This window comes from Antennarius striatus, chromosome 19 (genome assembly GCF_040054535.1).
Source record: "Antennarius striatus isolate MH-2024 chromosome 19, ASM4005453v1, whole genome shotgun sequence".
Taxonomy (NCBI): Eukaryota; Metazoa; Chordata; class Actinopteri; order Lophiiformes; family Antennariidae; genus Antennarius; species Antennarius striatus.
Window position 1 is genome coordinate 13921985 of NC_090794.1, and position 25759 is coordinate 13947743.

Below are 25759 nucleotides of genomic sequence, written 5' to 3' on the forward strand. Positions count from 1 at the left end.
AACAGAAATAAATTCACCTTTACTGCTAACAATTGTTTTTTTTTATGTTTAGTTAAATATGCATCTACATTTTCTATACCTATTTTAAGAAATGCATATTGAGAATTTTTTTTTTTTTGGTCTATTGGTGTAGTTTAATTAGAAAAAAAATGCTATTAATTTTTTTCAGGGGTTTATGTTATTTGGCTCAGGGAACATAAATAACAAGCGCTACTCACTGGTTGGTTTTACGTTTGATTTTAAGAGGTTGGGGTTTTTTTTCCCCAAACAGTCGATGCCTCATTTTGAAACTCTTCAGTGACATTCATGCAGTGCTTAATGTTTATGCATGTGGAATATTTCATTTTATTAAATGCCAATCCACTCTTATATGTGAATGGATGGCCATTTGAGACTTTTTTAGAGGCATTGAGCTTTGTTTTAAGGGCACCGTGGCACTCATGAATATTCCATTTCCTCATGAGATTACTCCCTGTAATAACACGGCTCTGCTCCCCAAGGACGTACTACTACAGCTACACACTTTGCCTCTGGTGCACATACTTATGCATACCTAATCTCGCACACATGGCCGTGTTGCACGTTGGTTTGCGCACATTTCCACAAGGTAGATTATTTATATATTTGAATAAGAATGTTCATTTTTAATTTGCCATTTTCTGCTCAAGCGCTCTCAGATTTTACTCTCCCTGCATGGTTAAGTCAGAGAATAGGCTTTAATTGTGATGATGGTTATGACGATAATGGTACTGGGTAAACTGGGAGATGTTTTTTTATGGATTTAGTGAACCTGTAGCAGCACATTAAATAATTCACTTGTTTTTTGTAATAGCTTGTATTATGTAGGATCAAATGAGGCTGGAGCGTAACCCATCCTGCATTGGACGGGAGGCGGGGAACACCCTGGATGGGTCACCAGTTTATCATAGGGTCATATGAAAGACAAACATCACACTCATTTACACCTGCAGACAATAAAGAGGCATTAGTTCACCTCTGCTGCATGTTTTTAATGGTGGGATGAAGCCGGAGGGTCCAGAGAGAACTCACGCTGACTTGGAGAGAATATGCAAACCTCACATGGATTTGAACCCATGACTGTCTACCAAGGCACATAATTACTGATCATATTTTTTCTCACTGCTCCTGTGCCATTCTTTACAGCTGATCTTTGAAAAATTCTCCGGACAGAAGTTTAGGACTAGTTTGTCATCACGGCATGTAATCAGAATTGCCCTGGCGACTATTTTTAGTCCAATAATTTAAAAAATTGTCTGCCTCAGAAATTATGTACGTAGGTGGATGTGTTCATTCCGGAAAGCTCTGTGGTCACATGTTCATTTCTCAGACAAAAAGTACCAGCAGGGAACTGAGAAAAGGATGCACCATCACCAACAACAACAAAAGAAAATATTACATGGCTGGTACTATCCCACAAATGTATTTTTTCTGTCTGTGTTGATACCTAATGAACCTCTAGATAGACAGAACCAACATTTCCTCAATTTTCTTGGTTGCCACGGTGATGGCTTGTGAGTTCCACTGTGTGTCATCGCAGTGCCTTTCTCAAAATTTCAAATATTTTGTAATAGTGGCAGCCCAAAAAAAAAAAGGCAGAGAGCAATCAGGGAAATGGCGCTGGGTGCGCCATTCCTTCTCATTGACAGACTGTGGGGAAGAAGAGGAGTCGGACCTTCTCTGACGGTGTTTCCAGCCTGCCCACTGCAGCGCTACATGACAGGCACCATCAGAGTAAAGAACAAATACATTCAGGTCAAGGGTCAACTCCCCAGCATTCTGATGCAGCTGGTTGTGTCACATGACTTGGATTCCATTCCTTTCATTCACGACTGCACTGCGAAGGTGAAAACATGGTCTCTGGATAATCCGCACACCTCGCTCTGTCCTCAGAATATCTCTTTTAAAAGAATGTTAACAGCATTTTCTCTCTGCAACGGTGTTTTGGTTCTTTCCATTATCACCCTGAAAAAAATGTCATTCCCTTCCACTGAAGTGGAAAAGTCTCAGAAGCAGATAACTCTAATAATCTCACACTAAACTCTGAAATTTGATTTGTTTTTGTATTTATTTTACACAGGAGGAGGATAAGTCGATAATATATCATATATCAGCAGCGTCTGGGAGTGTGGTTGAATGTGTTGGACTCTAGGACGAATGCGTAGCACTGACTTACCACCAGACGTCTGGATTGATCATCACTGACTCCATTTTTCATTTTTGAGTGGAGGATAGTTTTTGCAGAATTGAGTTTTTCTTCATCAACTTTAAACGTCACCACGCAACAACGCCTTAATGCGGCCGAGTCAACCTCTGACCGCCGCCTGTGGATGATGTCTTCATGAAATGAATCTGTGGTGAGAAATATAAGGAGGTTATTATGCAAATGTATCGGTTCAGGGTTTATGGGGCAGGTTGTGGGGTTTGTTTCCTCTCCTCTTCACTTATTGATCATCATCATCATCTTTTTCTACTCCCTTGTTAAAATCTTCCAAACAACCACTTCTCTCCCTCCAATTAAAAAACAAACACTTTTTACCACCAGGCTTTTTTTTGCTATTCATGTGAACTAAGCTCAGCTTTGATTGACATGTGAAACATCCAATTATCAGCCACCAGTAAACAATTATTCGCATCGCTCCCCCAATCGTCATTCCGAGCTGGCTATTAATGATGGCTCCAGCCAGCCATGAAGCTGACAAGATGGGGGTATTAGAACGGCAGTCAACAGTGGCGTTCTGGTGTAGTGGGAAGGATGATGTTCCATCATGTTATCAACAGGCCTGAAATGTGGATGACAAATGACCAAAGCTGGTTCCTCATCAACATGATGTCTGTGTTGTTCATGGCGCCTGATTGAATAATGCAGAGTTAGAATTAAGCGATGTGATTAAAGGCGCCTTTAGGTGGAGTTTAAACTCTATCCTTTCAGGCATCTAAAGCTGCATTGAATCCGATTTTGATTTATTGATCAGCAGCTTATCCAAATACATCTAAAAATTGATTCGTTACCTTCGTTTCTCTTGAACTGCGGTTGTTTTCATCCTTTTACTGGGGTCAAGGTTTTTGAAAATGTATCTCTGACTTCTTTATGTTGCTGTAAAGTTAAATTGTCAGGTGATTGAAAAAATATGTAATTTATTTCCCAGTGATGTTTTTTAATTACATCCGTAACATTATGCCATTATTTCTTCTTACTTTTATTTGAAAATCACATTCTTCTAAATGTTCCCTTTTCCTAACCAGATACCTGGTTAGAGTTCAAGAGGTTTTTGAGCCTAATACTTCCTATGGTGTATAAATGTGTGTGTGTGGAGGATGAGAATCAATTAAAAAAAAAAAAAAACAGGACTGTTTCAGGAACTGCCTGCGACATTAAACAGTGATTTAGAGCAGTCTGGTTCCTGCTGACGTAAAAAGCTGTCTGGTGCTTTAAAGACACGAGTCTTTGGAGAGCTGATACCATGCAGCAGCATGTTGTCATGGCTGCAACAGCTGTGCTCCTGCTGGGCACAGAACACAAGACCATATTTAGAAAACACAAAGTGGAACCAAGATACTTGCACAAGATTTCTGAAAATCGCACGAACGGATCCGGCATACACACGACAGAAAAGATAGAGAGCAGAAGAGCGACTGCGATTGTGATCCACATAAATGTTGTTGTTTTTATAACAGAGGGAATGAAGGGCAGGTAGGCAGGCAGGAATAGGAGTTGGACAAACAGAGGGTAGGAATGAAAGATCACAGAGTGTCATCATTATCCAGCTCCAGTCCTCCCAGTGGTGGAGCAGATCAATACAATGTACCCAGCAAGGCTCTGCAGTGGAACCAGTCTTGTTACTGCTTGGTCTCTCATTAAAACACACACACACACACACACACACACACACACACACACACACACACACACACACACACACACACACACACACAACTCACACTTGCAGACATGCTCATATACACGCTGTTCTTCAGTCTTCGGTACATGTTACCCACGTCACATCTGAGGAAATACTTTCCTGTGTGTGATGTCATCGGCCTTGTTTAAACGTGCTCTTTTCTTATTGATCATCACCTCATGACTGTATCTAGCAATTTTGCTTTTTTTTTTTTTTTTAACATGTCAACTGTTTCTATATGACATACTGTACATGTGCGCACACATATGCACGCTTGCCTCCATCATTCCAAATCCCAATCTCAGTGAAATTAGGTCATAATATTTACTGTGTTAATGAGTTTCTATTTTTGAATAATTGACATTGACTTAGTGGGCTTTGAAGGGGAATTGGGTCTCCATGTAATCCCCCATTTCTCTAGTGAGGGAAAATGTATTGCAATGCTACGTGGAACTATCTACGGTATAATGGAATACTGGGTATTGTGAAGTTTCATTGTAAAAAGAGACAAAGAAAGGGAACGGAAGAGGAAAATGTTAAGCTGCTGCTGCTGGTTTTATTTTATTACATTTATATAAGGAAAGGAGCGGACCAAAAAAGTCCATGCATGTGTGTCGTTTTTTGGAGAATCTGAAGTAGCTCTTCACCTTCAAGGATCAGCTCTGAAGAGAGCTTTTCAGCAGCTCTGAAATGCATTCACCATAACGTTTAACAAACCTCAGATTGCTGTCATTGAACAGCGACAGAGGTCCGGTTACTTTCTCGCAGAAGAAAAGCAGTGTTTGAGTGTTTGTGCAGGAGTTTGTAGAGATTCACCATCTATATTTCCTTCATGTGGCCCTGATGCATCTAGACTGAAGGTAGTTACTCTCAAAAAAGAGCTCCACTCTCTGGGAGAGCAGAAATCTGCTGAAGATACAGCTGTGTGTTGATCAGCGTTTATTCATTTTCTCACATACACTCCAACAAGGAGAAAACAGCTGTTCTTCCGTGTTCTGTAGCTAGCTACCCCAGGAGAGAGCAGAGCCACCTGCTGGAAGATCTCAGCTGCTGGCGCTCCATGACCTTGACTCTCTTTAGAGACCTCCATCTGGTTCCGTACCCAGCATCCTGCTGGGATGCGTTAAACATACATAGCATGTGCTACCTGGCACCCTGGCTATAAATAATAATGGTTACTTCAGTGTGTGAAACGGACTGGAGTCTATGCAGTATCTATCCAAAATAAAATAAGAAATTACATATAATAATAATAATAATAATAATAATAATAATAATAATAATAATAATAAAATAAATAATAATAATAATAATTGTACAGGTAAGCAGATAAAGAAACAATCAATGACAGGATTTTCTCTTTTCCAGAGCAGAGATGTTCTTTCAGGCTCATTCTGAATGTCACAGTGTGGGTCCTACTGTAACATTTATGCTTACCCTGATAGAGGTGATAAGGTGTGATTACGTTCTGTCTGAGGGGGGGGCTATGATAAGTGTCAACATTCCCTTAGTTGCCCTTAAACAATCTGTCAACGTACTCCTTCAGACACAGCATGGCCCTACACTGCCCCTGAACTGGATGTGAGCCTGAGTGGTGGTGATGGTGTGGTGGTGATGATGTGGTGTTGATGGTGTGATGGGGATGGTGTGGTGATCACTGTGTAGAGGTGATGGTGTTGTGGTGATGGTGTGGTGGTGATGGTGTGGTGTTGATGGTGTGGTGGTGATGGTGTGGTGTTGATGGTGTGATGGGGATGGTGTGGTGATCACTGTGTAGAGGTGATGGTGTTGTGGTGATGGTGTGGTGGTGATGGTGTGGTGGTGATGGTGTGGTGTTGATGGTGTGATGGGGATGGTGTGGTGATCACAGTGTAGAGGTGATGGTGTGGTGGTGATGGTGTGGTGGTGATGGTGATGGTGTAGAGGTGATGGTATGGTGGTAATGGTGTTGTGGTGATGGTGTGGTGGTGATGGTGTCGTGGTGATGGTGTTGTGGTGATGGTGTTGTGGTGATGGTGTAGAGGTGATGGTGTGGTGATGATGGTGTAGAGGTGATGGTGTAGAGGTGATGGTGTTGTGATGATGGTGTAGAGGTGATGGTGTGGTGGAGATGGTGTAGAGGTGATGGTGTAGAGGTGATGGTGTTGTGATGATGGTGTAGAGGTGATGGTGTGGTGGAGATGGTGCTGTCGGTGTTGTAATGACCAGTCTTCCATCAGTTGGGTGCATTTCCTTTTACCATCATCAGGATTCATTGTGACAGTGTATGAGTAAAAAAACAACAACACGCCAGTCATGCAGTGTGTATCTGGTGCACATATTAAACAAGCGTTGCTCCGTTGTTTAGTTCTAATGAGATAACAATAGATAATCAATTCATAGGTTTTCTCAATCTCACTGATCTGGCTTGATGCCAGATGAAATTAGATTCACGTTGAATATTTAAACTCCTGCCAGCTTACTCTCACCTACCCATCGCTCATGTTTTAATGAAGATTGTCAAAACCCTCAAGGGATTGCAATCTATATGTGAGGACTATGAGAAATGATAGATTAAAGAACGGATAAAGACCGCTATAGAAAATGAGCACAGAGAAAAAAAAAATAAAGGAGGATGAGACAACGGTGCTTGTTTCAAAAATCCTGAAGGTAAAAGAAACGGGCTGTATGTTCCTGTTTTAGCCTGCTTCGTCTTCTGCCCCTAAACCTCCACAAGTCGTATAAACATGTATACACATTAATGATCAGGTTTATGTAGCCATCGATCTATCAGTCTAAATAAACATTAGCTCTGAAGCATGGATGACTAATGCCTGACCTGAAGGATTGGTCGTCCTCCTGTGTGAGCATACATCATTAAAAAATACCTCCTGCGCTGAGAGCCAAGAACACACTACATGTGTGTTGTTTCTGTACATGCCTGATGACTGAGGCGCTTTTTCTGTATTTATGAATAGCTGACAGATATGTTGCTGTTTGGCCACAGGCATTCATGACTTTGAACATAAATTGCATCTGAGGTAAATAATGCTATACAACACAAACTGCATGACCGTAAAATGAATGATGACGCAAATTCCTCTCACAGCTTGATTTGGGTGTGGTTATAAATCATCAGAGTTTATTTCTCAGGAGTTGGATATTTGGGTTCTCGGCTTACTGTGCTCGTAGCTTGCAAACCAGATTAACTGAATGTTTTTCCACAAGTGTTAAAATCAATGACATGCACCGAAATATGGCAGCAAATCAAGAATTGTGATAATAGGTAGTAATCTTTTGATGTAAAGGGGCTAAAATCTCTCCTATAAATGTTTTATTACAATTACCCATGTATTGAGAAACCATAGCCATCTGTTTTGCTAACACACCAGTACTGTATGAATCAACAGTCCTAAGTGAGTTTCAATGAATAACGTAACTGAATAAAATCACTTTTGTACATTTCCAGATGTAGATTTATACTTTTGTCTTGCAAAAGCGATTTTCTGGTATTTATTAAATAAGTAGTTTAACTAACCGGAGGGTAATATTTCAAGTGAAAGTGGACAAAAAAGACAAATGACTCTCCCGTGAATGAAGTAAAAGAAATCTATTACTTGAAACTGGGACAATCACCCATTGGAATATATCTACATTCGCAAGACGTGCTGCAAACGTTCATACAGCCCAAGGAAGGGAGTGATATAGTAACACTATTTTCACTTTCCCCCCCATGGTATCAGTAAAGGAACTGATCTAAGCGCTTTCCAATAGACATTAAATATGCATTTGTCTCAGCCTTTCATGTTGCTGCTGCGCTGTGTTTTCAACGAGACGTCCTTGGGATATTTTCTGATACTTGCGGCCCACCAATTTCTTTTTTATATCTTCATCTCTTAATTAAGACAGAGAATAAGGTCTGTGAGAACAAGAGCTAATCTTTATTAAATGGAATTTCTTAGCCATTGGATTCTTTAGGGCTGGTTATGAACCAACACCACAAACCCCCAGCTCTACAATCCATTTATTCTCACAATTAACCTTGAAAAAAAAAAAAAACGCTGGAGAAAGACCATACTGAAATAATACGAGGCATTATATGACCAGGTGGGGATTCTCTGCCTTATAATTATTTCAACTTCTCACCTGTTATGTCTCATTCTCTTTGAATGAGTGTGTCATTGCCGACAGCACCCTATTGTTCACCCTGTCGGTGAGCTACCTACAGCTCGCTGGATGCTCGGCGCTCCCGCGCCTCCAGCCTGGTTCCATCCTAGGTGAGGACATAGCAATCAATCATTTCTGACTCACACGGGGGCGGAGTGCCCTGTGCTGTGCCATCACTGCCCTCCCTGACTCACAAGAAGAAGGTGATTCGTAATCCCAGTGCTCTGCCTGCTCCAGCGACCACCGCTGGTCTCTCCATTTACCCCTTCCTCGCCGGTTCAGCCTTCCTCTCTTCTATTATCCCTCTATCTGTAATTAAAGGCAGCCAAGGGGAACTGAGGTGGACCAGGGGAGATGAAGAGCTCAGGAATAGCTGTCCATATATCACACAGCTGACATCTAGGATTCAAGTTCATGATGGCCTGAAGAGGGTGTGTTATTAGACTATTACAAATTCAGTAAGTCAGTTCCTTTAAATAGATGGTTCTTGGTGTTTTTTCTGGGAGGTTAGGTGGGAAAACGACATTGGCAAGAAGGGAAGCTGCAATCATGTCCCTTCATTCCATGATGCTGAATGCAAACACGAGGTCGATCTGTCCGAACAAACAACCGATGCTGTCGGTTTCTCTCAGGAGAAGTCATTTTGTCACAGGTGAAAGAAGCACTCCTCCAGCGAGTGCAGCAGCTCTGTTGTGTGTGTGGTGTGTGTGTGTGTGTGTGTGTGGGTGTGTGTGTGTGTGTGTGTGTGTGTGTGTGTGTGTGTGTGTGTGTGTGTGTGTGTGTGTGTGTGTAGACGTGGGCAAATAGGGATGACTCTTAATAATTCCCCTCTGCCAGCACACGCCGGGATTGTCATATCCCACATGGTGAGCACACCCTGTTCACACCAGTATATTTCAAATCACTTTTTCATCTTCCTGCGACAGATTTTTTTTTTTTTTTCTAATTCCCGTGCTTTATAAGTGTAACCTCATGCCAGGGCTTTGTCTGGGGGGGCCCACGCTGGCTGGAATTGGACAAGATTGGAACCTGTCGCGGTAATGGGGTTCCTGACACGAAGGCACTATCACACACAGTGTGTGTTTTAGAGTGTAAGGGTACATATACATAAATTTGTGCTTGTGCACTGATGTAAGCGGACCCAAACCTTCCGATAGATCCTCAAGGGCACGGCTTCGCTGCCATCAACAAGCAGCTTCGGTTATCACTGAGGCGGTAAGAATTGATTATCTTAAATGGCCTTTGCATTACACTCATAAATATACATTGATTACACATCCTGTGGTTGATATCCTTCGATTTAGTTTTGAAAAATGCATGGCCATTAGAAGCTCCACAAAACAGACATTTATAAATAATAATTTACTTCCTGGAGGCTCCATGAAAAAAGCTGCTCTAGAAATGGTTCAAGTGAACAGTTATATGAGGAGAAGTCTTTTCTTTGCCACATTCATGTAAACAGTTTATTATAACCGTCATTTATTATATAACTCCAAACCATAGAAAATGGTTTTCCAGGAATCTCTGGAGTCATTTCCCAGTGGTTTAATCCATCATGTGTCATAGTCTATCAACAGAAAATGTCATTCACCCTAGAATATACCCCCAAAACCATCATCTCCACGTTCCACTGTAGCCTTAACCACCGTCCAGACCCGAGACTATGCTAATGTTGCAATCAGTGTCTGCAAAATATTCAACACGTTATTAACTATGGTCTACCTCTGGTTATTTAATACACTCATCTTTTCTCTCAGCCTATGAACTCCCCTAACCAGGAAACTTTCAGGGAGCAGATAGTTCATGTATAACTTGTGCCAAGATTACAAAATTATTTTACAACCAAACTTTGGATGAACTATATCTCACCTCTTCCCTCTTTCTTTCCCCCTTTGTTGATCGCTCCGTCGCTCACCGTGGGTGTAAATAATCTGATTTGTGACAAGAAATCAGTCAGTCAGAGGAGGTGAGAACTGAATTTTTTTAAACCTGATTTTATTGAGCTATTATGAATACTGTTGAGGAGGTAGAACAGCACGCCTCCAAACTAAATCACTAAAAAAGGAAGGTTGAAACATATTCATTCACTGGCAGATAGACTCGTGCTTTGTGCCAAAATACATTTTATCAGTCTTTGTCAGATTTGGCCCTTACGTTAGAGTACTGCATAAGTCTTCAACGTGTAACAGACATTTTAAAGTGGCAGAAAAGACCTATAAATCCGCTGTTAAGTGGCAAGAAGGAGGAAATTGAATCAGAACACTGATTTTTTTTTTTTGACAAGTATATAAACAGCACCAACGTGTATTTTATTGACTGCAATTTTATACTTTTTATAATTTCCCTCACCAAGAGACTGGACTCGGGCTAAGGTGAAGAATTGAGTGATGAAGTGTGGGCTGACAGGCTGGATTTGGTGCAATCTACGCAGACACAATACAACACGGTGAAAAGAGGTGGAATGGTGTGAAAATGGAAAATGACACAAAAAAAAAAGAGTGACAAAGTACTGACCCAACACACTTTGATCCACTACTGTGCAGAGCAACGTCAACAGGGTCAGGAATTGTGCGCTCCATAGGATCAAAAAGTAAATTGAGCAATTTGTTTTTTATAATATGTACTGTAACTGTGTAGGTGTAATAATTTTCATAAAGCCAAGCCTGTAAATTCATTAGTAAAGATTATTTTCAACCTCCAAAACAGCCTGCCTCTCTGTGCTAACCCTGCAGATGAGATTTTATTCATCGTTATTCTCATTAAGATTGGCGATAAAGGTATTGAACGTTTTAATGAATGAGTTCCTCGGAGCCTGATGGAGCAGCACACGGATTCAGCCTTGAGTTATTCTTCAAGTGAGAGAGCGGCACTGAGCTTGATCTTCCTTTATGTGCTTTTAATTACAATCCGCTGGCTGGGCTCCAAAGCCCAGAGAGCTGAGGTAAAGCGCACGTCAGGACCAGCCAGGCCGATGGCTGCTCAGTATCGCCCTCCAGGGAGAGTAATGAGGGAGGGGTGGCGAGTGGGAGAGGGGTGGGCAAAGTGGGGTTAATGCAGCAGACACATTTACATGAGCCACAGGCAGCTGTCCATCATTCCTCTGTCTTCTGACTGACATCTGTGGAGCAAAGACACTGGTTAGAGAAATCAACCCAGCTGCCCCCACATAGAATAACCCCTTTTGGTATTATCTCACATGTTGAAGCTTGTATGTTTTATATCATAGGTACCTTCAAAGAAAAAAAAAAACATGCATGACGCTGTCACTTTCTTGGAACGATATCTGTACCTTCTCTGACTGATTCCTCTGAAACATCAGGGCGTGGAATAAGGCCAGCGTCTGCTGCCAATCCTCACAGCATTCACGTCCCTTTCTCTGTAGGTTGACCACACTCATTCATATGTGCTATCACCACAAAAATTTACATGGATTTACAGCCTCTGTCCGTGTATCATACACTTTCTTTAAGCTGTCTTTCATCCACATGCATCCCAACAGTTCAGGACATGCAGAGCGCTGAGGAATAAGCCCTAGATTCACACAGCTCTCTCCTTCCAGTGTTATACTTTACTGTGAAATGAATGGCACAACCTGCAGGCAGTGTCAAGGAAAAGAAGACCTGGCAGCACCTCCCTGGTGAGCTGTACTTGCTCCATTTCTCCCTGGTTAATGATTTGAACGTGAAGCGTTACCTCAGCCGGGCCTGGCCAGATGAGCCCAGAGGAGACGGTCACATGGAAAGGAGCGTACAGCCTGTAATCACAAGTAATCAGCCGCTCTCCCTGGGAATTCCTGCTGCTCCCGGGTGAACCGCTTGGTTCCAACCCTGTGATTTGAGAGACGAGGTAAAATGAGACAGAGAAAAAAGGATGACATGAAGGGTAACACCGATGAGGATTGAGACGTTGAGTACACATAAATGAAGGATTCGGTGATTTTCTGTAGGTGAAATGCACCAGAGTCACCTGCGTCTTCTGGCCAGACAGCCGAAGATGTTCTGGAAATGACCATTCATTCTACTGGATTGTGTTAGTTTGAGGTAGAAGTCAATGCTGCCCTGGAAAACAAATCTGGAAAGGAGCTACAAGGCTGTCGCACAAATCATCAAGCTCAGAATAAACCCAGGCTATGCACCCCCCCAACCCCACCCATTGCCCCTCATCCACAAAGGATGATATCAACCTGAGGTAACGGGACATTAACCCAGCCATCCACCCGATGAGGACACTGGAATGTCATTCATTCAATGAAGTTTGAGGTCATGTCCTCCATACACTGTGTGTTTCACGTAGTTCCGTCTATAGTGAATGAAAGATACCGCAATTGCAATATTTCAATTATGCCACACAGCGTGTCTTAAATCGACTACAAATGTCTTGCAGATTATGTCTCACTCTTGAAGGCGGTTTTAACTATTAGCATGTTACTTGCTCCACACGGCTCCCTTGAATCTGATCCAGCTCATAACAAAGGCAGGAAATTCAGTGGATAATGAAATCAATCTGCAAAAACTGAAATCAAGCTTATTTTAAAAGCAAATTGAAAGAGTGCAGACAGTTCTGTGAGCCTCTATGAAAGAAAGAAGTTCCAATACATCTTGATGTGGTGGGCTCCTTGACCCCTCCAGGCTAAATCTAATGGAGTTCTGCTTCCTCCAGCTTGCCTGCCTCTCTTCATCAGTGCACAACCAGCCCCCACACAGCCTGCAGCACTAACACTAATAAGGAATACAGACTGTTTGATTCATTTCATTTCACAGCCAGCTCTCCAAGAGACCAAACACACTTCTCCGCACCCACCACGCTGATCCACCAGCCCCCATAGATAAATAAAATAAGCTCTTTCCATGTAGATCTATATATGTATATCTGCTGTGGTCTTGGAGCTTTAACTTCTGTGTGTCTTGATACTTTGTGAGAGAAAAGGCTTGGACTGTACATGCTCTGTGGTTGAGTCTGGTTGTCTGCCTTCTGCTGTGGTCTTTCATCACGTTCACTCCCCGATCTGGCGTCCCTGCTAGTATAGCAACTCTTGTGTTTTTGTGTGTATATGAATGTGTTGATAAGACAGGATGCTTACTGCCATCTAGTGGCAGGGTGTAAATCTTTCAGTGTGATCTAAGAGACTGTCTCTGAGATCATGCATGAAATATGTATTAAAAAAATGATGGCATGTTGTGTTTTGTAAGCGCCGTTCAGATGCAATAAAAGTGTGTGTTTTGGAGCTCATTAATGAGAGTTACTATCAGAGTAGTAGGTCAGTTAAGTCAATGAGCGTGCATTCATTTTTTTCTAGTCCTTCTGTGCAAAGCCACTTGTTACACATTTGCATATAAATTGCTTTAAATAGGATGTTGCCGCTAAATAGCTCAACCACAGCTTATTTAAAATTCATGAATGCTTTGGAATTTTGTCAGGCACGGTTGGGCTGTCAAAAAAAACCAAAAAACAACAACTTTTGATGTATTTGAAAACCCTGGCAGGTGTGTGTATGTGTGAGTGTACAGGCATTTAAAATTTTCCCAGATTCTCTCCCAGTCAACCTCTGAAAAGGTCCGAAGCCTCTCGTGTTCTACCTTTCATTTCCTCTTCCTTTCTTTGTTTGGAGTTATTACCCGTCCTCGGTTAGCAGATGGTGAAGGGACACTTGTCCCTGTGTGAACATGGCCATGACTGTGGGAATACATTATATACAGTGGAATGATCAGTATTCTGGAAGAGTCTGTTGTCACGAGTCAAACTGGTTGCTTTAGGTGGACGTGGAATAAAGGAAATACTTCTAAAACACTTCTGAAAATACTGACTGAGTCGTTCAGCTGCTGCAACACATTTAACCTGTTTCTGACCTTTTCATCAATAACAACCCTAGATAGAAAAATTGGAGTCATCACATGTTCTTCTGGGAAAACAAACACACACACACACACACACACACACACAAACACACACACACAAACACACACACACACACACACACACACACACACACACACTGGTGCTTCCCTTCATCGTGAGTGGGCGATCAGACTTAGACAAGTGATCTTGTTCAGTTCTCATTTGCGTCTGCTGGTTGATTGTTTGCCTCAGGAGGAGCAGAGCCTGTTCACGGTGCTAAAAGTAATTGAATGGCCTATTTACTTTGTGTTAATTGATTCTAAGGGTTTGAATGAGTTTTCGTGTGTGTGTGTGTGTGTGTGTGTGTGTGTGTGTGTGTGTGTGTGTGTGTGTGTGTGTGTGTGTGTGTGTGTGTGTGTGTGTGTGTGTCTGAGAAACAGATGGGGACCAACAAATCAAATATTTCCAAACAATTTAATTTGCAGTTGAAAAGCAAAATTATACGAAGCAGGAACTAACAAAAAAATCATTCATCAGATTAACAAAAGTGCTTATAAGAAGGGATGGAACCAAATGGCAATTTTTAGACTTTATGAAGTGCTTTAAAATTACCAGTGTGCCCCCTTGTATAGATGGGTTTCAAGCTCTTTTTTCACCCGTTGTGAAAGTAAATCATGTTACGTGGAGCTCCTTAGAGTCATCCTCATGACCTCCCTGTGGCGGGTCAGCACTGCGGCCTCCAGTCTCCATGGAATGCAAGATCTGTGCCTTCCACAAACCCTCCACTTTCATGCACAGATGTGTGTGATGAACATTTTATGTCTGCCTGTGAGTGCATGTGCATTTATACCCCTCATCTGATCATCCATTCATCCCTGGACTACATTTCAAGCTTTTCTGCTAAGATAAATTTGCTGCTTCTTGTTGATGCATGTTTAAATAGAACTGTGATAACTGCTAGTTTCATTCAAAAACACCCAGACATGATCACAGCTGGCTGATCCAGCCAGATGGTTTGATAGAAGGTATCCAAACTGCTTCCCTCCGTGGCTCAGATACAGTAAAAACACTTGAGCTCAACACAGGAAATGTTCAGTTCAGCCACTTCAGCGAAGAATGTTGACCGTATTTTCTCGCTGTTCCCTCATCAGAATGTGTAAACGCCTGTATACACGCCTGTATACAACTGTTTACTCTTTCAGGCCAAGCTGGGCATTGTTGAGACTCTCCTAAGTCAGGTTTTTGTAGTTCCTTCTTTTGGTGTTTACACAAAGGTTTCCTTCTCTAAATGTTGTGAAGGCGAGTCTAAACAGGATGCAGGTCACCACTAATATGACTTTACTCAAGGGATACGCGGGTTAGCCAGAGTATCATCACACTGATATCACTGTATTCATTCTGTTTGAACAAAGACAGAGAAGTACTCTGTTCAACTGTGAATATACAAACTTCGACAGATGGAGCCATAATATAAGGAGTGCAAAGCCTCTCAGAGAATTTCTGCATTTACCTGGAGGTGTTCATGTGTTCTTGTTGGTAGGTTACCACTGTTTCCAGAGCCTACGAGTTAGTTTTAAGCCTGAATATGTGGGATGATTTGTAAGAATGCTGAGTTGAGGCAAGGAAAGGAGGCACTGATGAGGAAATGCAATTTGACACATTAGCTTGAAAATCAAACATGTCTAGGTTTTGAGTAACTGTATACTCAAAACCTACCTAATCTCGTGTTCTACCTTTTCCTCTTCCTTTCATTGTTTGGAATTATTACTCGTTCTTGGTTAGAAGATTTTCTTATTCTTTACACTTTGTGAGCAAAAATCAGAGCGAGGAGACTCCTGGCTTCGCTACATGATAAAATAATTAGACTTGCTCAACATTTCGTCAGCTGGTTTTGTGCTGTCTGCCCTGTCACCAGCTTTGGAAAACTACAATTCAAGCAACAGCAGCTCAGCTAGACCAATCAGAGCTCTTGTGGTCTCTGGTACAGTAGCCCTGGTGTGTAGTTATACTTTAGGAGTTTAGCTCCGGTTGTGGTCCTGGAGCATTTTGAATGTCTTTTGTCTGTTTCCATGATGTATTTCTGACATGACATAGTGTCAATGTCTACTCATCATCATCACCCCGGGGTCTGGAAGACTGGTGTACCCGACGTTATTAGTTTCTGTCAGCAGGGCTAGCTCACGGAGTCATGCTCTGCAGCGAGCATGTTGAGATGAAGTGAGGTCGCTGCCTTGGTCCACATCCAAAGCCACGTCTGTCCTCTCTTGCCCCTCCATTCCCCTCTGTTCTCCTCTCCATTTCCCTTATTTTCCATTTCTCCTTCCTCCTCTCCCACGACCTCAGGGAGTCCTCAGGAGGTGCAGCGTTCCAAAACGGGATGACCCCCCTCTCCCAACCCCCCAACCCCCATCCCACTTCTTCTTCGTCTTCTTCTTCTTCGGCCACTCTCTCATGATTTGACATAGAAAAAAAAAAAATACAAACTTCACTTCTGAGTGACTCATTCCAATAATTGTTGCCTTTAGCTGTATCAAGTTACTCTTTTTTTTTCTGTCTCTCCTCTTGCTTTTCTCCCTCTCCACCAGAACAGCGTGGTATCTGAGCCACGACTGAATTAGGACCTTCAAGAAAAAGGCAGAATAAATGAGTGATGGCGGATGAGGGAGGAAGGGCGCCAAAATCTGAGTGGCCCTGTAATTTTCTACTCTGTTTCTGTGATTGCAGCTACAACCATTATGGACAAATGAATAGAAGATTGGCCTTCATTCTGCAGACAGCTGGCTCACTTTGTATACGAGTAAAGATAAATGTACAGTGTACTCTTTATCTCCGCATGTTTGCACCACTTGGATCCTAGGTGGAGCTTTTGGCTTTTATTTTGTAGTATGTCGGTCTATTCAGACTTGAATAATAGGCGACAAAGACACTACCTGTGTGTGTGTGTTTGTGTGTGTGGGATGTGAAGATGTCAAAAGAACAAAAGAGATGAAAAGTGAGATGAGAACAAAAAAAAAGGAGTGGACTGAGAGGATCGTTTCTAAAAGACTAAGAAAATGGAAGGCTTGCCGACTTTTATTTTTGGATTGAAGTTGTGGAATAAAAGTGCTAAACATGCAAAGAGAAGGATGAGATCCCTCCTTCTGCCAAATCCCGGCTGCTGTAGCCTATCCTATAGCTAGCCCTCCCTCCTGCCCTTCCTCTCCTGTCCCCTGTGAGCAGCAGCCTGATGACTGGACCTCTCTGTGCCTCTGCTCTGCTGCGCTCTGGCAGACATGCATTGTTCTCCACTGTACATGACTTGTTGCTCCTGTTCTCAACCAGTTAGTCTGTGTTAGCTCTGCACAAAACACTAACAGGGAACGACTCGGGTTGACTCGCGGTGAGTACTGGCATTTCCACTTTTTTTTTTTTCTTAGCAGGGAAGACTGGCCTCGTTCGCCGGTTGGGGAGTTTTGCCTCATGTCAAAACACAGGTGACATGAGAGAAAAGTTTGACGTGAGACAATGCTGTTGGTTTACTGCGTGAAAGAAAGTGGAGAAAGGTTTTGAAGCGAGTCGGTGAAGAATAAGGTCCAGTAGTGAGAGTCTTTTAGTCTCCTCTTGTCTCTGACTGACTGCCTCTCTTTTTGCTGACTCACTCTATTAACTTAACACACGGCTCCTTGCTGTTTGATGTGTGTGTGTGTGTGTGAGTGTGTATTGTACATGTGTTTGACATTGTGTGTGTTTGGACTTGTTCTCTACGGTCCATCTTTCTTCTTATATGTGTGTGTCGTCAATCACACAATTATTTGCTCCTGTCTTCTGATTTAGACAAAGTAAAAATGGGAATGTAGCTGCATCAAGTTAACAGCAGCTGGAGAAAGACAGAAAGAGGGTAAGAGAGAAAGAGAGAGACCTACTGTATTAACTTTTGTCATTGCTCTCTCTGTCTGCTCCATCTTTATTTCTTCTTTCTGCTCACTGACTGAGAACAATAGCCTCACGCCTGGCCAAGACTCTCAATAAACAAGCCAGCTGAATATCAGCTGCAAAACTCCAGCAAGATGTTGTTCATTGATTTGCACACACACGTATAGACACAATCAGACCTTGTTGTAGAGGGACTGCTTTGTCCAGCGCACATAATTGTTTGTGTGTAAGTGTCCAGAAGGTCTGAGACAATGAAGTCTGTCACCAAGGGGGATGTGGACTTCTCTCTGTCTGTCTCTCTGTCTCTCTCTCTGTCTCTCTCCCTTTCCTGTCCAAGTCCCCCACTTCACATCTGGATCTCCCCACCAGCTGACGGGGAACAAGGGAGCGGATGGAGGGAGGAAGGGAGGTGTGGATGGGTCGGCAGTGGGAACGGGGGTTGGAAGAAAGAGAGATAGAAATGGAAGGAAGGGGAGATTGCACAAGCCAATGCCTCGGTGGACTTCCTCTGGTACCAGGAGAACAAACCACAGACTATCATTGTGAGCACAAATATGGTGAATGCAGATGGGAAGCGCTTCCTGGCACATGTGGAAAGGTAGATTAAAGCGTGCATGATATGAATGAATGCAGATGTTTTCAAATGTATGTAACCGTATACTCATAAAAGAACCAATGACAGTGAAGGGAGACCATGAGACTGATATACTGCAGCATTATTTAGCTCCGAGCTTTAGCTTTAGTGAGTTAACTCACCAGCTGGGACAGCTGTTTTCTGTCATCCACTCCACTTTCCCATACTTCTTGCTTATTGGCGACGTTAATGCATAGCTGGACCAAAAGACTCCCTGGAAGTGAAACCATAATGAAAAGTTCCACTTTGAAGAGAATACCTCGGCATGAATGGGATTTTCTTCTCCGTGCTTTTTCATGCTTTTTTGTTGCCTGCCAGATGAAAGCATACACACCAGATGTCATCACGATGCACTGCCAGAGTTTGGAAACCACTTCTGTGGCTGTTTGTCCACATAGAGGCAGGGCTAAGCTCCATGGCAAGATGGGTACGATGGCATCATTGGCACTGAGGAGTAGGCGAAGCAGCATCGATGCACGCTCGTTCAAAAAGAGTGAAAGTGTCAACATCTGCTGAGGAAGGGTTTGGGGTGGCGGTGATTGGGACAGTGATAAAACACCAGCCTTCACTTCCTCCTCAGCCTCCCAGGAATTGTTTGACAGTGCAGTTTTTGCCATATGTGCATGTGTTATTCAGCCGTCTCCCTCTGTCACTGCAGCTGCTATGTGTCTATTTTTCAGTCTATGTCTGGCTGTTAGGAGCTCAGACGGCATCTTGAGGATTTATAGGTGAAGGCTGATAACATTTTACGAAGGAGGCGTGAGTGCAGCTTAAGTCGCTGCAGAACCGACGTGCAGTCTGCATGACTTTTTTTTTTTACTTGACATCAGGGTTTGACGGAGAAAATCAAGCACATCCCTATACTGTAGCAGTTATCTGACTGCTCTGATGTCAGCCCTGTCAGAATGTGTTACATCACATCAGCATGTCACCAGGCAGAGAATGCAGCAAGGCCAATGAGGCTAAGAAGCGTCTTACTGTACAGAACGCTTTCACCAACAAATGAGACTTGAGAGGAGTTATGATGTATTCAGCTGGTTAACAAAGCGCCGCTGTGTTTCCCTCAGTGTAATGACATTCTGTCAGCGGCACTGATGTCGACACAGCAAGGACAACAATGTAAGATAGGGAATCAAACAAAGGTAGAGCTCAACAGAGACTATGACTGATGACAAAGAAAATGCCACATAGAGAAGAAACGACTTGAGGAATGAATAGGACTTAATGTGACAAGGAAAGCAAAGCATTCTGCTAGACTACATAAAGTGTTTTATGTATCATGTGGGTTTGATTTGTTATCCATGTAACATGTGAATCGCATATGAGACGAGATTTAAATTGGATTCCTTTTGAGATCAATAAGTAAAAATAAAGAAAAGCATGTTTACATCAACGGATCTCATCGACATTCAGTTCTCTTACTGAAGCGATGTGTTTTTGCGCGTTGGACTCATATGTTTTCTGTTTCATAAAGTCTTTACACGTGTCAGAAGGACAGGCTCAGCCGTGGACTGTGAATGGGTGGTGCTGCTCCTCCTCTCCCTCCTCATTCAGAACGAACAAACGCTGACAGCTTTCCCTTCCCATCGTTTTTCATCCCATTCTTTTTCTATCCTTTTATTATCTCAGCACCCATGCCGGTGCTTCACACCCACACACATTTCCATTGCTTTGAATCTGAGATTTGTCAAAGTCACTTCACACCCTGTGAGACACTGTAGCACATGGGGGGGAGGTGTCTGGTCAGCACTGATGAGGCCTACAGTAGGCTGGCCACAAAGAAACATGGGGATGTGTCTTGTCTTTTGGAAACAAAACTGGACATCTCATGTCAGCTTTTAGACATCTAAGCCTCCTGAGATATTTGTCATGTCATAACACATTTTCTAAATGTTCAGGATCCATGACTTGACGTTTTGATTGCTATACTTCATTCCTTCATTCAGTAAAAGTGACACATTTTTAGAAATTTGAACCCAGTTTGGTTTGTTGTTAATTTTCGCATGTGGCATACAGCATGTTTCATAGTCTTTCATGATGAACACAGACACAAAGAGACGACAGTCTGCTCTGCACTGCCTGCATCTGCAGTTTCTTTCACCATGGAGCCACTCAGGCGTCTCTTTTGCAGCCCTTAATTTTGACACTTCGATCCCTGTCTCTCTCAAGGACTGCGTGTTTTATATTTGCTTTCAAATTAACTACAGATGAGCAAGACATTAAAAATGATTTTTTTGCTTTATGCATAAATGTAATTGAATTGACCATCAGTGTGACTGCTGGAAACATGAGTATTCAAAAAGTAACTTTTACCAATATTAGAAGAAGCGTGTGCGTGTGCGTGGTTTTGTGCATGTTTCTTTTTTGCATGCATATGCATATGGATGAATGTAGATGAGAAAACACTCCTTTATTCTTGATTGTTTGTAATTGGGGGTTGAAGGGTTGCTCCCAAGGATCATCTCTATACCGTTTTGCTCCTCTTGCAGTTAGCTCAGATTTCAGTGTCACTCAGGTGTCGATAAAAGCCTGCCTAAAAATACCCAATTTGAAACAATCATAGCGAGTGCAGTTCATAAAGCTCCTGCGAAAACCTGAGCTGTGAGCGAGTCACGGGTTACACATCAAATTGAGATGAGAGGATTACAACTATTATTGGTAAAAAATAACATTCTCTGATTAGGGCACGACTGTGTATGAATACAAAGAGCTCTGATTATTGCTGGTACTACCGCCCACTTCCCAGGATACCAGGCATCCGCTGGCACAGCAGGCACATCTGAAGAGCTGTTGGCATAGCTACACACATGTTGTACATTCATCAACATGCACACACATATCAAACAGGGATCCACATTTTTCAGATGAAGCTTAGCCTATTGATGATTGTGATGTTTTTATAGTGCTCATCTGTACTGATTGGACCAAACAAATGTTTTAACATAATACAGGTGTGTTTCTGGATGACTACTGCTACTCTACATCCAATAACACACCGGTTCAGCTTCAGCAGATCTCTCACCAGGCATCAGTACACATATGTTTTTCCCTCCTGGTGTAGCCCATGGCAACAGCCCGGCAATGGATCTGATATGTGATGTCATCGCTGATCTATAGGTGTTAGAGCTTGAAAGGGTGACCTCAGCTGAGGGGGAAGTCCCAGAGGGCTCATATCAGCAGCTGCTAGCGCTTAGTTTGGACTTTCTCACACTCCGAATCTGCACTAACAACTAAAGCTGTCCTGACCCCCACTAACCCCGCCCTCTGACTGGTCACATGGCATCACAAATCATAACGGCACGCATCCAGGCAAACGCCAGCGGCATGCTCACAGGCAGAACGCCACAAACCTGACATGTGAAGCAGAGATGAGGGAAGGTAGTGATACTCACTTTTTTTGAGGACTGAAAAGAATACAGCACGGAGGCGTTTTGATACACTCTGGTGTGTAATGATTTGTGGAAGTTGATTCAGATAGAAGTGTCAGCTAAAAGAAGGTCAAGGCATGATAATACAATACATTGTGATGGTTGTAATTAAAGTGTGTGAGAAATCACTAAATGTACCCATTCACACTAGAGAGTGAACATCTGGATTGGTGTGTGTTATAAAAGAGAATTAAGTGGTCAGTTTTTGTATATTATGTCTTAAATTTAAAGTTTGGGACTGTCTTGTTTTATGTTCTTTGTTATTATGGTCTGCTTTTGGCGTCCACATGTGCTGATATTCAAAAAATAGATTCTTGTTGTTGACACACTCTGGTCTCATTTTATACACGGGAGACCAGCTCTTCCTTTTCCCCTCAGAGCAGTGGCCTCCATCCAAGCTGGCAGGACACTGTCCAGCCCTCGCCTCCCCATTCAAGTGGCAGTTGATCCATAAATGAATGGTTACCTCTTCATATGATGTCTGCGCTGCCAGCCATGGCTGGAAAAACAACCATAGATGGATGCAGATCAGGAATGTGTGCACTGAGTGTGGTTTCTAGGCACGGCCAGAAAACTGGTGTGTCCACCAGTTGTTTGTGTGTAAGAGATGTGATTTCTTCAGGTAGTTTTTTTTGTCCCCTACACAAAGGTAGATGCATGAGGAGCGTAAACAGAAAGGTTGGTACACATTCTCTCTCATTCAGTACTTTTGTGCATTTTTTTAATATGATCCTGATATTACAGGATTGATGGCCCTGGTTCATTTCTCTCCTAAAGCTCCTGTATTATAAGACAGATACATCCTGGGACTCAGGGTCCGGTCTTTTGTGTTTTTATTGCATTGCCCCAGGGGGAGCTGTTGCTCCAGCGCTAAATGTTAAATACCCCGTCCTGCCCTGTCCTTTCCTGCCCCCAGGATCTCTTAGGATTAATAGTCATTGTAAAACTTTCCAACCTTAACCTCCAATACATCCCCTCTAACAATTTCTCAATCCATGCTCCCTTCATATCCCAGTCTTGTAGTTTCATGTTTAACAGTTGCACAATAAAATTGACAGTTTTGAAACATTTCACCTGTTTTTTGGTGATGGCTGGAGTATACACACCTTTCATTTTACCATTACATCACACCTAAAAACTTAATCCACAGCTTCGCTTCCACCACATGTCCAACTTCTCAGTTAGTGGTTTGTGTAAATAATTTACATTTGAAGTTCTGCTGAAGTTATGGCTGAGCCAACAAAACCGTGGCAGATGACAGGAGACCGTATTCAAGCTCCAGTTAAATTCACTGGGACTAGTTCATAGTGATGTACTGTTGTGGTTGCGCTCACATCAGCTTTATCGCTTCAGTAAACGGTGAGTAAAGCTGTTTACTGCTACACATTTTAAAACAAATGTTTGTGTGTGTGTGTCTGTGTGTCTGTGTGTTATTCTGCAGGATGGTTGTCGGTGATCAGAGGTCATGTCTGTATGGTTAAATCGTGTTAATAATAATTGTTTTTTTGTTGATATTTTAGATAAACAATGCCAGTTGTTTCTACTTGAATTTTAATAAGATTTGCTCGGATATTTGCTCGGACTGGGCTGACACATAACCTGTGTTGTACTACTTTTCCACCAGTCTTCATCGTACATATATCTTTATATATACTTAGCTCCATATCCCACCCACCACACAATGGGAATAAATTCAGAGAGGTGAGATTCTTCTCTCCAAAACACACACACACCCTTGGAAATACACCTCCACAGCTTTAATTCCCCTCCAGATATGCTTTGGAGCTTTAAATCGGTATACGCAAAAGCCTTGCGCTTCACAACCCATATGTGCCGCACTTTTTTTTTCCCTCTGAGATCATTGCTACTAGATCATCTTGCAGCTGTCCCTTCATATAGTACAGACTTTGACAAGAATAGAAGAGAGCTGAATGGATGGAGAAAGGAGGAGGGAGACGCGGGTGTCCTTGGGGTCGGTGTGGTCTGAGGTATATCTCATGGGTGTGGACGTCTATGGCAAGTCAGTGGTAACGGTGATGCTGTGGTAAAGAGGGTAGGAGAAGATGAAATGATCATCGGTGGGAAAGAAGAGAAACACTATTTGTCTGGGCTGAAAGCCAGCTCTGTGCTACAGGATGTGGATATCTTTTCAGCCAGCATGGGCTCAGTACCAAGACCCTACAGCGGTACACTCCCACATCAATACAAGCCTTCTGGGAGTGTGTAGAGATGTGTGTTTGTGTGTTCTTTGGGGACCCCTAGCTTTCATAGCCTGTCCCGAACTCTCATCCAGGTTCTAGCGGTGATGTAACGCCTCTGCAGGTAAACTTTAGTGGGATTTCAAGAGGAGACGCTTTGCTGAGCCTGGACTCTATGCAGTTTTATCCTGGTGTTAGATCTTTTTGAGCTCCAGGGTTCAGCAACTGAAGCATTACAGCCAGTATTGATATTTATGTCGCTTGCAGGGTCAAAGTCAAACAGGGTCGTCTGAGGATTAGAGGTATGGAAGAGGAGAAACCGTTGGTAGAGTTTCATGACATTATAAACCTCCCTATTTTAACTCACTTACATACTAATATAAAACAGGAGACATGACAGCAGAGGAGATCCATTCGGGCGTGTACTCTCCTGTTTATGGACGTGTCCCCACCTCAGACAGAGCCATCTGTATCCCGTACAGATTTTACTCAGCCTCCATTTAATCTCACTGGGTCCATTAACCTTTACACTGCTTCTGGTCCCGCTGAGTCCCTCCTGGCTCCAGAGAAGCTCTGCCCTTCCACGAGGGTGAAGAGCCAGTGGAACAGACTCATTACTGGTGCTTTGGCTGACCTCTAACCTAGACTGGAAGGACGGCCATTAAACACACCAGGCTAATGACCGATGACCACTCCATTTGCTTTCTCTATCTGCCCGAGTGTGTGGTTGTTCACTGGTATGTGTGTGTGTGTGTGTGTGTGTGTGTGTGTGTGTGTGTGTGTGTGTGTGTGTGTGTGTGTGTGTGTGTGTGTGTGTGTGTGTGTGTGTGTGTGTGTGTGTGTGTGTGTGTGTGTGTTGGCACAGGTTACACACTGATATCCGGGGGGGACAGAGTGAAAGAGGGATTGGGTTTCTGAGAGAGGAAAAGGTGTGTTAATTGGTTCTGAGTGGCCATCTGGACCAGAGCTTGGACACAGGACTCCCTACCGGTCTGTAATGAGGTCTCGCCAGGCCAGAGTAGCCGTCACTAATCTAAACCCTTTATGATCTCTGTGGATCTGAGTCAGGCCGCTACAGCACCGAGATCAAATTTAGATGAGATAAATTCAGGCTGTAACCAGATTGCTTTTTGGTACCTGAAATGTATCCAGGAAGTATAAAACTGTCAGGAAATACAGCATCATGCAGCTCAAATGTGTTCACTTCCTTGATTATTTCAACTAGTCTCAATTAGTTTACCAATGTCAGTCAATCCCTTTGGGAAGTTTAGCTACTTCTAGAAGAAATGTTGTGGTTCCATCCCAATAGCTCTACTTTTCAGCTGAAGTTCAAGCTTTATTTGGCAGATAATTTCTTGAGTTTGGTTGAACACAAAAGAAGAATGAGAGTAAGTGTTGTCTATTGCTTCATTGTGTCCCAGATAGTAGAATGTTGATTGACCCCTTGCTGATGACAAAAAGATGAAGATTTACTTCTTCTTCTGCCCACACGACCATTAATGACATTTGTTTCAGAGTGCGGTCCACAGCTTTGACAGGACCTTGTACGCCACCACCAAAACCTGTTAAAGTGATTAGGAAAATATACAAGTTTTGTTTTGTGTGTTTGCGGCTTGACGCTGCCCCAGCTTCATATTTTGCTGATGTAAGCAGGATCCTCTGAGCCAAGATGTGGGTGAATTCCTG

General features: G+C 42.8%; 1 protein-coding gene and 1 long non-coding RNA gene across 4 annotated transcripts in view; one reads left to right on the forward strand and one right to left on the reverse strand.

The window, feature by feature from the left end:
- sash1a (SAM and SH3 domain containing 1a) overlaps positions 1–25759 on the forward strand; it is a 149697-nt gene that overhangs the window by 67106 nt on the left and 56832 nt on the right. The window contains exon 1 of one of the 3 annotated variants that reach the window (XM_068341938.1): positions 17153–17280. The exons of the other annotated variants lie outside the window; for them this stretch is intronic. The gene's annotated coding sequence lies outside the window, so the exon portion shown is untranslated. Of the gene's footprint in view, positions 1–17152; positions 17281–25759 lie in introns of those variants that run through there. 3 annotated transcript variants of the gene reach the window in all.
- LOC137613086 (uncharacterized) lies at positions 16353–18886 on the reverse strand. Its single transcript, XR_011038907.1, has 3 exons — positions 18782–18886; positions 18570–18661; positions 16353–16522 (listed from the first exon to the last, which is right to left on the reverse strand). It is a non-coding gene; the product is annotated as an uncharacterized lncRNA (long non-coding RNA).